The 13,683-nt window shown below is 38.2% G+C and overlaps 1 protein-coding gene across 1 annotated transcript in view; it reads left to right on the top strand.

Moving 5' to 3' along the window:
• Window positions 1-13,683, top strand: part of slo (calcium-activated potassium channel slo) — a gene marked incomplete in the record, with an annotated part of 691,171 nt that overhangs the window by 640,441 nt on the left and 37,047 nt on the right.

Here is a 13,683-nt window from a genome sequence, read left to right as displayed (position 1 = left end):
GTCATAGGCAAATAGTACTCCATCGTTATTGGCTAGATGTACTGGTTTCTTATTCAAATTCTTCTTTGATCCTAATATTGTATTTTGGAAATAGTGCTCCATGCTTTCTTCATGCTATCCTTTATTTGATTAAATTTACTTTCATAGTAGTTTGTTTTGGCTCTCCTAATTATCTTAGCATTGATGAGTACCTCTTACATACTTCTTTGTAGATGACCCCTAAACTATACTACTATTCATAATTATGCTTTTTTGTTGATAGATTTAAGTATATCTTTAGTAAACCATGGGTTCTTTATCCTTTTGGTTGTGACTTGTTTTGTTAGCATTGGACAGTTGATATTAAAAACACTCAGAGTTTTGTGAAGAAATCTTTGCACAGGAGAGGTTGAGGTTTGCTATATACTCTACTGAATTCACTTGGAGGTTCTGGAGGCTCGAACCAGTGCCCAACCAGGAATTTATGATAGGCCCACTCACACTCTGGCTTGCAGGCGATGATTCAAGTCACCTCATTGGCTCAAAATTATTTTCTCATTGATATATCACTCCAGTGTGATTTCTTTGTGATTTGAAGGAGGAGCATAAGGATGTGAACACCACTACCCCACAGGTCAGAGTATAGGCAGGCCTACCATAAAATCCTGGTTAGGCACCTGTACTGGCCTCCAGAACCTCCCAGTGAGCTCGGTAGAGTTCTGGGTTGATAGGCTTTTGTTCTATCATGGTTGAGTGGGTTAAGGTAGGTATCTAGGAATCACCAGAATACCAGTGACTCAACCCTAGCCACCACCATTTAAAGCTCACAAGCAATCCAACTGGGGTGGCCCCATTGTAGACCGAGTTGCTGCAGGGTGTCTAGATGTGGCGTCAAGACAATACGACATTGCTCAACTCAGCAGTAGCAGTTCCACATGTAGGTAATTTTCTTTTGGCAACCCCAGGGTCTGCAACTGGCACACATCTCACACCACATGCCCTCCAAATTGCTGTGGTCCTCCATATTTCTGCCCCAATCCACAACAGTATAGGTGTATTTGCATCAAGGGGGGTAACTGACAGGTACAGCTAGCATGGCCTGCTCTGCCAAAACACAGGGGGATGTCACTCAAGGCACAGTGAAGTTAATGCCATCAAGAGGAGCCTCACCACAGCTGGAAATTCAGTTGAGAGAGCCCCCCATTACCTAATGCCCCGAAACTGATGTTTTTATTGGTTGCACAGAAGGGATCACAGTGAAACCCTGGAAGAACAGCAAGCAATTGTGTTAGACTACTGAGGTGTATCACCCCTGGGTAACATCAACTTTTGACTTCAGTATTACACATCAATGTGGTGCTGCTACTCACAGAGAATCAGCCAAGTCCCATAAGTCCAGAGAACTGGATCACCACTTCAATTTTGTCCCCATTTCTTCCACGACACTTGGCACTTGGGGTAAGAATGCCAACAGTTTTTAAGGAACTAGGTTCTAGACTAATTGAAACAAGAGGAGACCCTAGAGCTGCCAGCAGGCTTTTCCAATGCCCCAGCATGATGATACAGAGGGAAAATGCACAATGCATTCCGTGTTCCTGCCCACCATCTGAGGTGCTGGAGGAACTCAGCAACCTATAAACAGCTTTGTACCTTGTATGTAACCCAGTTTGTAACACAATCAAAATTGTCAAAACAATGTCTTTGTTTCAAATGTGTTCCATTTGTTTTGTATTTTTTATTTATGTCTCAATAATGGAGTAGCCTACTCGACAAACACTGAACAAACCATTATGGCATTTGTCCATTTTTCAAATTGTTTCAACTTTTTTTTATTATTGTTTTTTGTTTTTTTTTTAAGAAACATGGAGGAGCCTACCTGCTGCACACCGAACGAACCTTTTTGACATTTGTTGTTTTTCAAAAAAATCCATTTATTTTTCTACATAAAAGTTAATGCTTTGCAACATCACAGCAGTGACCCCTTTATATCCCAGCATCATTAGCATCTTTAAACAAAAAAAACATAATTTATTTGCATCATTGGAGGCGTCGGAGAATGTGCGAGAAGCAGCGCGACCCCACCATCCTGGAACTTTAAGAACAAGAGGTCATAGATTTAAACTAGCTAAACACAGATGCCGAAGAAATATAAGAAAATTCACTTTCGCAAACAGAGTGGTAGATGGTTGGAACAAGTTAGGTGAGAAGGTGGTGGAGGCCAAGACCGTCAGTAGTTTCAAAGCGTTATATGACAAAGAGTGCTGGGAAGACGGGACACCACGAGCGTAGCTCTCATCCTGTAACTACACTTAGGTAATTACACACACACATACACACACACACACACACACACACACACACACACACACACACACACACAGTGGTACCTCGGAATACGAGTGTCCCTGTATACGAGTTTTTCGGAATACAAGCAGAATTTGCTCAGAAAATTTGCCTCGGAAGACAAGGGTATTGATACGCGTACAGGCCAACTGGCGTGTGGTGGCACGGCAATTGCACCTCAGTTTACCAGTGCCTCGCGCCCAGTGACTATCCAACCTGAATTCTTCACAAGGATTTACAGTTTTTTGTCAGATTTTTGGCAATTTGTGCATAAAAGTTATTATATATCTCGCCATGGGTCCCAAGAAAGTCAGTGGTAAGGTTCAACCTAAGAAAATAGTTGTTAGTAGAGGCAGTAGAGGATGTCCCTTCTTCATTAAGAAAATGTGTGAAGTATGGGAAGAACTGCAAAGTTTTGTTGAAAAAACTCGCCCAGATAAAGCTGTAGCAGGCCGTTGCATTGACCTTTTAAATGACAATGTGATGTCTTACTACAGACAAGTGTTAAAATGTAGGGAAAAACAAGTGTCTTTATACAGATTTTTAGTAAGACAAGCAAGTCCTAGTGGTATGCAGGCAAAACGTGCCAGAGAGTGCACACCAGTGAAGTCCTCACTGCCTGATGTTATAATGGAAGGGGACTTCCCTTCCCATACAGTAATACCTCTGCTCCTCACCATCTTCCATACGCCAACAGCAGTCATCAGCAAGGGTAAGTAATAACTTGAACATAGTTTTGTAGGTTTATTTAGATGAATTAGGTATAAAATTTAGTTTGAAGTGAGGTTTTTGGGTAGTCAGGAACGGATTAATTCATTTCCCATTATTGCTTATGGGGAAATTAGCTTCGGATTACGAGTTTTCGGAATACGAGCTGTCTCCAGGAACGGATTAAACTCCTAAACCGAGGTACCCCTGTATATTATACATACATACATATATATATATATATATATATATATATATATATATATATATATATATATATATATATATATATATATATATATATATATATCCGAGTGCCGGCAGTGGGGTGGTTCATATAGCCTCGGCTATCACCTCATTATGTCCGGTCGTGATGGTCAAGTGGATTAAGGCGTCTTGTACATACCAGTTGCGTTGCTTCTGGGAGTATGGGTTCGAGTCACTTCTGGGGTGTGAGTTTTCAGTTGCATATTGTCCTGGGGACCAATCAGGCTTGTTCGCATATATATATATATATATATATATATATATATATATATATATATATATATATATATATATATATATATATATATATATATATATATATATATATATATATATATATTATATATATATTATATATATATATATATATATATATATATATATATATATATATATATATATATATATATATATATATATATATATACAGTATATATATATGTGTGTGTGTTATGGATTCTGTATATGTATAATAAATAAATGAATGAATTACCTAGGTGTAGTTCTTGGATGAAAGCTATGATCATGGTGTCCCATCTTCCCTGTACTCTTTGTCATCTGATGCTTTGAAACTGCTCATGGTTTTGGCATCCACTGTCTACCTCTCTGTTAGCAAAAGAGAACTTTCTATTATTTTTTGGGGGGGGGGCCACAGCTGTACTAGTTTATTTTTTTAATTCTATAGAAACACAAGCATCAGCACACACACAGCACACACAAATATTGGAGGAGTGACAGGTACGCTTCTAACATGGATGAAAAATTTTCTGACTGATAGAAAAATGAGGGCAATAATCAGAGGCAATGTATCGGACTGGAGAAATGTCACAAGTGGAATACCACAGGGTTCAGTTCTTGCACCAGTGATGTTTATTGTCTACATAAATGACCTACCAGTTGGTATACAGAATTATATGAACATGTTTGCTGATGATGCTAAGATAATAGGAAGGATAAGAAACTTAGATGATTGTCATGCCCTTCAAGAAGACCTAGACAAAATAAGTACATGGAGCGCCACTTGGCAAATGGAATTTAATGTTAATAAATGCCATGTTATGGAATGTGGAATAGGAGAACATAGACCCCACACAACCTATATATTATGTGAGAAACCTTTAAAGAATTCTGATAAAGAAAGAGATCTAGGGGTGGTTCTAGATAGAAAACTATCACCTGAGGACCACATAAAGAATATTGTGCGAGGAGCCTATGCCACGCTTTCTAACTTCAGAATTGCTTTTAAATACATGGATGGCGATATACTAAAGAAATTGTTAACGACTTTTGTTAGGCCAAAGCTAGAATATGCAGCAGTTGTGTGGTGCCCATATCTTAAGAAGCATATCAACAAACTGGAAAAGGTGCAAAGACATGCTACTAAGTGGCTCCCAGAACTGAAGGGCAAGAGCTATGAGGAGAGGTTAGAGGCATTAAATATGCCAAAACTAGAAGACAGAAGAAAAAGAGGTGATATGATCACTACATACAAAATAGTAACAGGAATTGATAAAATCGATAGGGAAGATTTCCGGAGACCTGGAACTTTAAGAACAAGTGGTCATAGATATAAACTAGCTAAACACAGATGCCGAAGAAATATAAGAAAATTCACTTTCGCAAACAGAGTGGTAGACAGTTGGAACAAGTTAGGGGAGAAGGTGGTGGAGGCCAAGACCGTCAGTAGTTTCAAAGCGTTATATGACAAAGAGTGCTGGAAACACGGGACACCACGAGCATAGCTCTCATCCTGTAACTACACTTAGGTAATTACACACTTAGGTAATTACACATACCTTGCAGAACAGAGGTAGCAGGAGAACTTAATAATGTAGTGTGTGTGTCACCTGTCTTAGGGAAGTTTGGTAGTTGATAAACCTGCCTAATGCAACTGAGATCAGGAGGAGGTTTTGGAGCTTTGAATTGCAGTTTATTCCCAACAACTAATTTTATTTGGTTCTTTGACAATCATATTTTATTTGTCTTAATCCATGGTGTGAGAATGTAGGTTTGCCTTAAACATTATGTTGATTTAATTAACAGTCAAGAACTTCAACATTAAAAAACAAAAATTGAGCCAGTTTAGATGTGACTTGTAGGTTTACTAATGTCCTGACTAATAAGACCCCTTTAATTACTAGAGAACTGACTGACACCCTGTGACCTGCTTTCCCTTATATGTCACTACTGCCTCAGACGTGTTGATACACGTATGTGCAATGATTTTTTCCACATTTTAATAGCCATCTCTATTAAGAATACCAAGTAATCATTGAACTGGTGAACCTATTCAAGGAATCATTCAAAGCTGGATAATTCAGAAACATTATCTCTGATACATGTGATCGGTTTATTTTATGTTGATGACAAAAATGTCATTTTGATTAAATGTTTCAGTTTCGACACATTCAATGACAGGCTAAATAATGCAACACCTACAATTCAGTTCATCTTGAAAGTCTAATGAAACCACCAATATTCTTTCCTCAATACTGTATTGTACTGATCAGTGATTCACACAAATGTAGTCCCAATTTAGGTGTGTAAAATTATCATTGATTTATTCACTATCATGAAATTTTCCAGAATGTTTATAATTGTAAGAAGAGAGCCATGAGAACTGATTATAAAAAAAAATGATAATAAACAAAAATCCAGCAACAGGCAGATCATTCCGTCAGCTGTAGGCCCTCAGGATTTAATACCACCTGTAAAGTTACATACTGTAGTTTATTGGGAATCTGGTTTGCTCTAAATTAAAAAAAAAGTACAGCACTGTGACTCTATATTTTATACAGTGTAGGCTGCTTGTGTTTTGCATGGTATTGGATAATCGACTTTTTTAGTTATTGTATTTAGTTATTCACCTTCATTCTAAGTTTTAACAAACTGTGTGTAATTTTTGCATTACGCTGGGTTGAGGGTGGATTATTGGATGATCCTCAAAATTACCGCATTGTCAGCCATATGTCAGGAACCCACATACCACAATTCTCTGTGTTATGAACTTCTTGGATTATGTTCTTGCATCATTGTCTTTCTTATGCATTTTGGGGTTCTTTACTTGTTTTGTTGAACTTATGCTTTCTGATTGGCTTTTTTCATAGTTTTGGTTGATCTGTGATACCAAGCTTTCTTCACCTCATGGAGAGAGAGAGAGAGAGATTCTGGTTGTGGCTCCTGGTAGCAAGGATGGGTCCCAGAGGACTGGATCAGTTCCGTAGGGCATGGTTGGACCAATGCCCAACTTGGGAAGCTACTGTGGGTCCCACCAGAGAAAATGTTTAATTAGATTCATTGCTTGATATTTTTTGTATTCCATTTTTAAGCTTTATTTGTTAGAGCCAGAATTAACAAAATAAAGTTTCTATAAAATCAGAGAACGTTTTCTGACATAAGAGAGAAGTATCATAACAACCCCATCAGCTTCCAACGACAATCTGGTCACTTTGGTCCTCAGTGCGTAGGGCTTGGAGAGAGAGAGAGAGAGAGACAGAGAGACAGACAGACAGACAGACAGACAGACAGACAGACAGACAGACAGAGAGAGAGAGAGAGAGAGAGAGAGAGAGAGAGAGAGAGAGAGAGAGAGAGAGAGAGACAGAGACAGAGAGACAGAGAGACAGAGAGAGAGAGAGACAGAGAGAGAGAGAGACAGAGAGAGAGAGAGACAGAGAGAGAGAGAGACAGAGAGAGAGAGAGACAGAGAGAGAGAGAGAGACAGAGAGAGAGAGAGACAGAGAGAGAGAGAGACAGAGAGAGAGAGAGACAGAGAGAGAGAGAGACAGAGAGAGAGAGAGACAGAGAGAGAGAGAGAGACAGAGAGAGAGACAGAGAGAGAGAGAGAGACAGAGAGAGAGAGAGACAGAGAGAGAGAGAGACAGACAGAGAGAGAGACAGAGAGAGAGAGAGAGACAGAGAGAGAGAGAGACAGAGAGAGAGAGAGAGACAGAGAGAGAGAGAGACAGAGAGAGAGAGAGACAGAGAGAGAGAGAGACACAGAGAGACAGAGAGAGAGACAGAGAGACAGAGAGAGAGACAGAGAGACAGAGAGAGAGACAGAGAGACAGAGAGACAGAGAGAGAGAGAGAGAGAGAGAGAGAGAGAGAGAGAGAGAGAGAGAGACAAAGACAGACAGACAGACAGACAGACAGACAGACAGACAGACAGACAGACAGACAGTGATGCATATTTCCAGTTTCATGTGATCAGATTGAAATAAGGTCAGAAGCCTGACAAGTTGTTTAACTGGTTTCTTTAGCCCCTAAAAAAATAGAGGGGAAATGGTATGCCACTGTTGAAGTGATGGGGCTACCTGAAAAACCAGCATCGAGTATATCAACATGCCTCTCTATGATAGGACCTCAGTGGTTTCCTGTAGCTGGCTGCTCTGAGATAGTCCCCCATGGCTATAAGTCACATCAGCCCTTGTGAATCCTTAATAGCCTACTGGCGACCAGAGACCAAAATCTGGCCTTTTTCCTCACAGAGGCAGAGTGAGTAGGGAATACATAATCACCCTCACTGAAGAAACAAACCCCCAGAAATAGAGAAGCAAACAAGACAACTGAAGGTTCACATAAAGCAAACAATGCTGCAAACATTCCACCCAGTAATTATAATGACAATCTATAATAATTGTTATTTATATAAAGTACATTTGAAACATTATACAGAGGAGTACAGTATTTGTAGGTACACAATGTAATATATATAAAGCCACAAATATGCTGAGGACTTCTGGCATAACTTAACATTAATAGGTAAACTATTTATAAGTTTAATGGTAAAACACTTAATACTAAATGAGTTTAATGTATTTGACTTGTTAAAGAAAGTTATCAAATGATTTACAATTTTAAGTTATATTAAATAATGAAAGGAATAGATTACAGTACTTAATATTGAAAGTGTACTTATAGGAACAATACAGATATAATTCTTAATGTTCACAACAAAAGCAAAAAAGACAGAATAGAACCAGTGAGGGGTAGAGGTGCCATAGAGCCAACCAGAGATCACTATGAACATTAGAGGTCCATAGCTTTTCAATACTGAAATACAATATTATAAATACATATTATATAATATTATGAAATAATATTATATAATATTATGAAATAAATACTGAAATAATACAATATTGGGGAGCCGGTCGGCTGAGCTGACAGCACACTGGACTTCTGATCGTGTGGTCCCGGGTTCGATCCCAGGTGCCGGCGAGAAACAATGAGCAGAGTTTCTTTCACCCTATGCCCCTGTTACCTAGCAGTAAAATAGGTACCTGGGTGTTAGTCAGCTGTCACTGGCTGCTTCCTGGGGGGGGGGGAGGCCTGGTCGAGGACCGGGCCGCGGGGACACTAAAGCCCCGAAATCATCTCAAGATAACCTCAAGGTAACTACTTTCACAGCAAGCATATGAAATATTTCCAGAACAGAGGTGGATTTCTTCAAGAAACAGTTAGATAAGTTTCTGCAATAAGTGCCAGACCAGCTGTGTTGAACTGGATATGTGGGCCTATGGGCTGCTCCAAGCAGCACCCTGTTTGACCAAGTTATCACATTTTGAGTCTCACGCCCTACACCCCACACTGGGTTCAGCGGTAGTCTCATCGAGACTCGATTGAGTCTTACCCATCACTGGGTTTGGGGGAGTAGAAGAACTCTCAGAACTGTATTCTGGAAAACTCTAGGTAAGATATACTCCTCGCCAAGTAGAGAATCAAAGAGGAAAGGACAAGCAACCACCTCGAAATTCAGGAAATGAATTGCCAGGTGCCAGTCAGAATGAAGCCTTAGGACAGAACCCGGACATAGATGAACATACTGTAGAAACTGCTACAAACTCGCAAACCATACTGTGCACCCGAAGGAGGGGACATGCCCAGTGAACACTGGTCACAAAGCTCCAACCTAGGGCTGAGGCATCTGTACTCACATGAGCGACAAAAGAGGAAAGCATTACAGAATTGAACCCCCTCGAGAAAATTGAAAAGGGAATCCGGGAACCAAAAATTGGTGAAGAGCAAATGGAGCTCGCACTTGCCAAAGGAACCAGAACAACACCCTGAGCCAAACAGTGCCATCGGAATCACCACACAGGTAAAGTTCAGACATCTTCAGAACCACTCGGCCAATCATTGAGTATTCCTATGTCTCTCCATCACCAGACACAGACAAGCCTGCATGTGGAGCAGAGCCAATGCCAGCTAGGAAAGGAATGCCAAAACAAAAATCCAAGACCAGACCCAACCATGCTGGAACCTGAAATGGAACCAACTGGGACCACCTCCAATACACTAGAAACCCAAAACTGGTGACCTGGAAGAAGAACAAACCCTGGCCTTCAGACATGTGGATTGGATGAAAGCCCAAACCAGACAATCATTGAGCTAGGCCAAAACATGGACATTCAAAAGAAGTTGCCAGGTAAAAAGCCACCCAGGGTAGCTTGGGAAGAACTGAGGAGCCAGAGTCAAGCCAAAAATGAAGAACCTAAAAGTAGAAAACCAGAAGTACCACAATAATCCCGAACCAGTCTTTAAACTTCAGAAGAAACAAGTCAGGCCATAACACGTCACACAAATCCAGGGGCATCAACCAGGAAAAACTGCTTGCTAAACCAGGCATACCTGAACTGGAGAAGTCATGCAAAAGGCCAGACCAGAAAGAAAAGGACCAATCCTGAGACAGTTAGCTGAAGAGGAGGCCAGCCACTGAGAGACCTTCACAAGAGGCCAGCCTCTGTGAGACACACCTGAACCCACCAATGAAGCAACCCTATCAGAACAAGGAAACACAAAATGAGTATCTAAGAAAGGTCTTCCCAATGCATATGCAGCTGAAGATGAACAGTTTCCAAAGTTCATACAACTAAGAAGGCTTGTAAACACATGCACATGAAGCAAATACTAAAAAATCAAATAATACACAAGCAAATGAGCCCTCACAGGACAGAGTCCAAACAATGGCCATTACTTATCTAGAATATCTGGGACCTAAAAAGCTGGTGACTCATAGACGTGTGACGTGGTCAGACGTGTGATATCAGATTAAAAATTGACAAGTGTTGACATGGAGAGTGCCAGAAGCTTTCATACCTCTCATGCCTGGTGGTCAGCTGCTACTAAAAGGTGTACGCCAAACTACTGGGTGGAATAATAAAAATAATAAAATAACACTTGCTGTTATTTTATTATTATTATTATTATTTTATATTTATATATATATATATATATATATATATATATATATATATATATATATATATATATATATATATATATATATATATATATATATCAGGCCTTGCATAGTAGGCTGAGAAGTGCGTTCTGGCTACAAGGTACGACATATATATATATATATATATATATATATATATATATATAATATATATATATATATATATATATATATATATATATATATATATATATATATATATATATATATATATATATATATATATATATATATATGTCGTACCTAATAGCCAGAACGCACTTCTCAGCCTACTATTCAAGGCCCGATTTGCCTAATAAGCCAAGTTTTCATGAATTAATGTTTTTTCGTCTACCTAACCTACCTAACCTAACCTAACCTAGCTTTTTTTGGCTACCTAACCTAACCTTACCTATAAATATAGGTTAGGTTAGGTTAGGTAGGGTTGGTTAGGTTCGGTCATATATCTACATTAATTTTAACTCCAATAAAAAAAAATTGACCTCATACATAGAGAAAAGGGTTGCTTTATCATTTCATAGGAAAAAAATTATTGTAAATATATTAATTCAGGAAAACTTGGCTTATTAGGCAAATCGGGCCTTGAATAGTAGGCTGAGAAGTGAGTTCTGGCTACTAGGTACGACATATATATATATATATATATATATATATATATATATATAATATATATATATATATATATATATATATATATATATATATATATATATATATATATATATATATATATATATATATATATATATATATATATATGATTTAGGCCTGATTTGCCTAATAAGCCAAATTTTCATGAATTGTTTTTCGACTACCCAACCTACCTAACCTAACTTCTTCGGCTACCTTACCTAACCTAACCTATAAAGATAGGTTAGGTTAGGTTAGGTAGGGTTGGTTAGGTTCGGTCATATATCTACATTACTTTTAACTCCAATAAAAAAAAATTGACCTCATAGATAATGAATTGGGTAGCTTTATCATTTCATAAGAAAAAAGTTAGAGAAAATATAATAATTCAAGAAAACTTGGCTTATTAGGCAAATCGGGCCTTGCATAGTAGGCTTAGAAGTGCGTTCTGGCTACTAGGTACGACATATATATATATATATATATTATTTATATACATATATAATTATATACATATATATACATATATTTATTTGAAATATTATTATTATTATATTTAAAAACATAAATTATTGACTTAGTTATCTTAGTTTAGGTTAGGTTAGGTTAAAATAGGTTAGGTTAGGTAGGGTTGGTTAGGTTCGATCATATATCTAAGTTAGTTTTAAACTCAAATTAAAAAACTTAACTCATACATATTGAAATAGATTGCTTTACCATATCATAAGAAAAAAAGTAGAAAAATATATAAATTCAGGAAAACTTGGCTTACTAGGCAAATTGAGCCTTGCATAGTAGGCCGAGAAGTGCGTTCTCGCTACTAGGTACAACATTATATATATATATATATATATATATATATATATATATATATATATATATATATATATATATATATATATGTCGTACCTAATAGCCAGAACGCACTTCTCTGCCTACTATGCAAGGCTTGATTTGCCTAATAAGCCAAGTTTTCATGAATTAATTGTTTTTCGACTACCTAACCTACCTAACCAAACCTAACCTAACTTTTTCGGCTACCTAACCTAACCAAACCTAAAAAGATAGGTTAGGTTAGGTTAGGTAGGGTTGGTTAGGTTTGGTCATATATCTACGTTAATTTTAACTCCAATAAAAAAATATTGACCTCATACATAATGAAATGGGTAGCTTTATCATCTCATAAGAAAAAAAATTGAGAAAATATAATAATTCAGGAAAACTTGGCTTATTAGGCATATCGGGCCTTGCATAGTAGGCCGAGAAGTGCGTTCTGGCTACTAGGTACGACATATATATATATATATATATATATATATATATATATATATATATATATATATATAAATAAACACGCACACACACACACACAAAAGAAGGTACATTGGGTTGTGAGGGTACATTACATTAGTGTTTGACTATCACATTCTAGCAAAGCCACTAACATACATAGCATTTCGTGCAGATCCTTAATCTACCGGGTAAGTGATAAACGTAAAAAGATTAATAGGTACATTGTACATTATATAGGTAAAATAGGTACTTTAACTGTATTACTTGTCTGCTTTCTGTGAACCTTGCAGTTCTCTATTTTGCTTTGCTTCCATTCTGGGGATTTGTTTCTTCAGTGAGGTTGATCGTGACTTCCCTGTGCCTCTGTGAGGGGGGCCAGGTTGTAGTCTCTGGTAAGCTATTGAGGACTCACAAGGGCTGATGTGATATAGGTGTGGAGCTATCTCAGTGCAGATAGCTAGAGGGAGTGTCTCTTCCTGTATTCAGTCTCTCCAAAAATGCACTCCGCAGCCCACTTCATCAGTTTCTGTCTTCTGTTTTTATTATTAGTCGTTAGTGGCAACTATGATGTCAGCCAGTAACCCACTATAACTGCACCTCTTGGTTAAGTGAATGGAATGCACCTCTTGGTTTTTCAAACTTTGTTCCTCAATTTTTATTGATCTGTCGCTGCTGGGGGCTGCAGTGAAAATCTCTTGTCACTTTGAGTTTTGTGAACAGTGTACAGTACTGTGAATTGTGTGTGTTTGAAGGCAAGAGAACGTGCCTCATCACCCTTTGTGTGTGTGTGTTGGCAAGGGCAGTGACTTGTTACAACATCTGCCTTACTTGTCCAACACCAGTGTTTGTGGTATGAGCTACACACCGCACTCCATCTCCTCTGGTATGGTTTAGTGTGTGTGTGTTGTGCTGTGGGATGTTCTGGAGACTCGCCTAAAGTTTGAGTTCATGCTTGTAAAGACACTTTGAGTGTGTGGCATTGTTAGTGGGATGAAACTATCTCACAGCTTGAACAACTTGTGTGTGGGACTTTACACACGCTATGTACTGTGATTAGTGGTAGCATCTTCAATGCTGGCCATAATAGACTCAGTGTCATTAACCTGTGCACTAATGTAAGACCAGCAAGTAGATACAGTGTATATATAACTCTTGTTTGGTTTAATTTGACACCACTTCTAGTCCTGCTTTGTGTGATCTGCATTTTTGTGGATATCT

Source organism: Procambarus clarkii, chromosome 63, assembly GCF_040958095.1.
Source record: "Procambarus clarkii isolate CNS0578487 chromosome 63, FALCON_Pclarkii_2.0, whole genome shotgun sequence".
Taxonomy (NCBI): Eukaryota; Metazoa; Arthropoda; class Malacostraca; order Decapoda; family Cambaridae; genus Procambarus; species Procambarus clarkii.
This window is presented reverse-complemented; position numbering and strand designations above follow the sequence as displayed.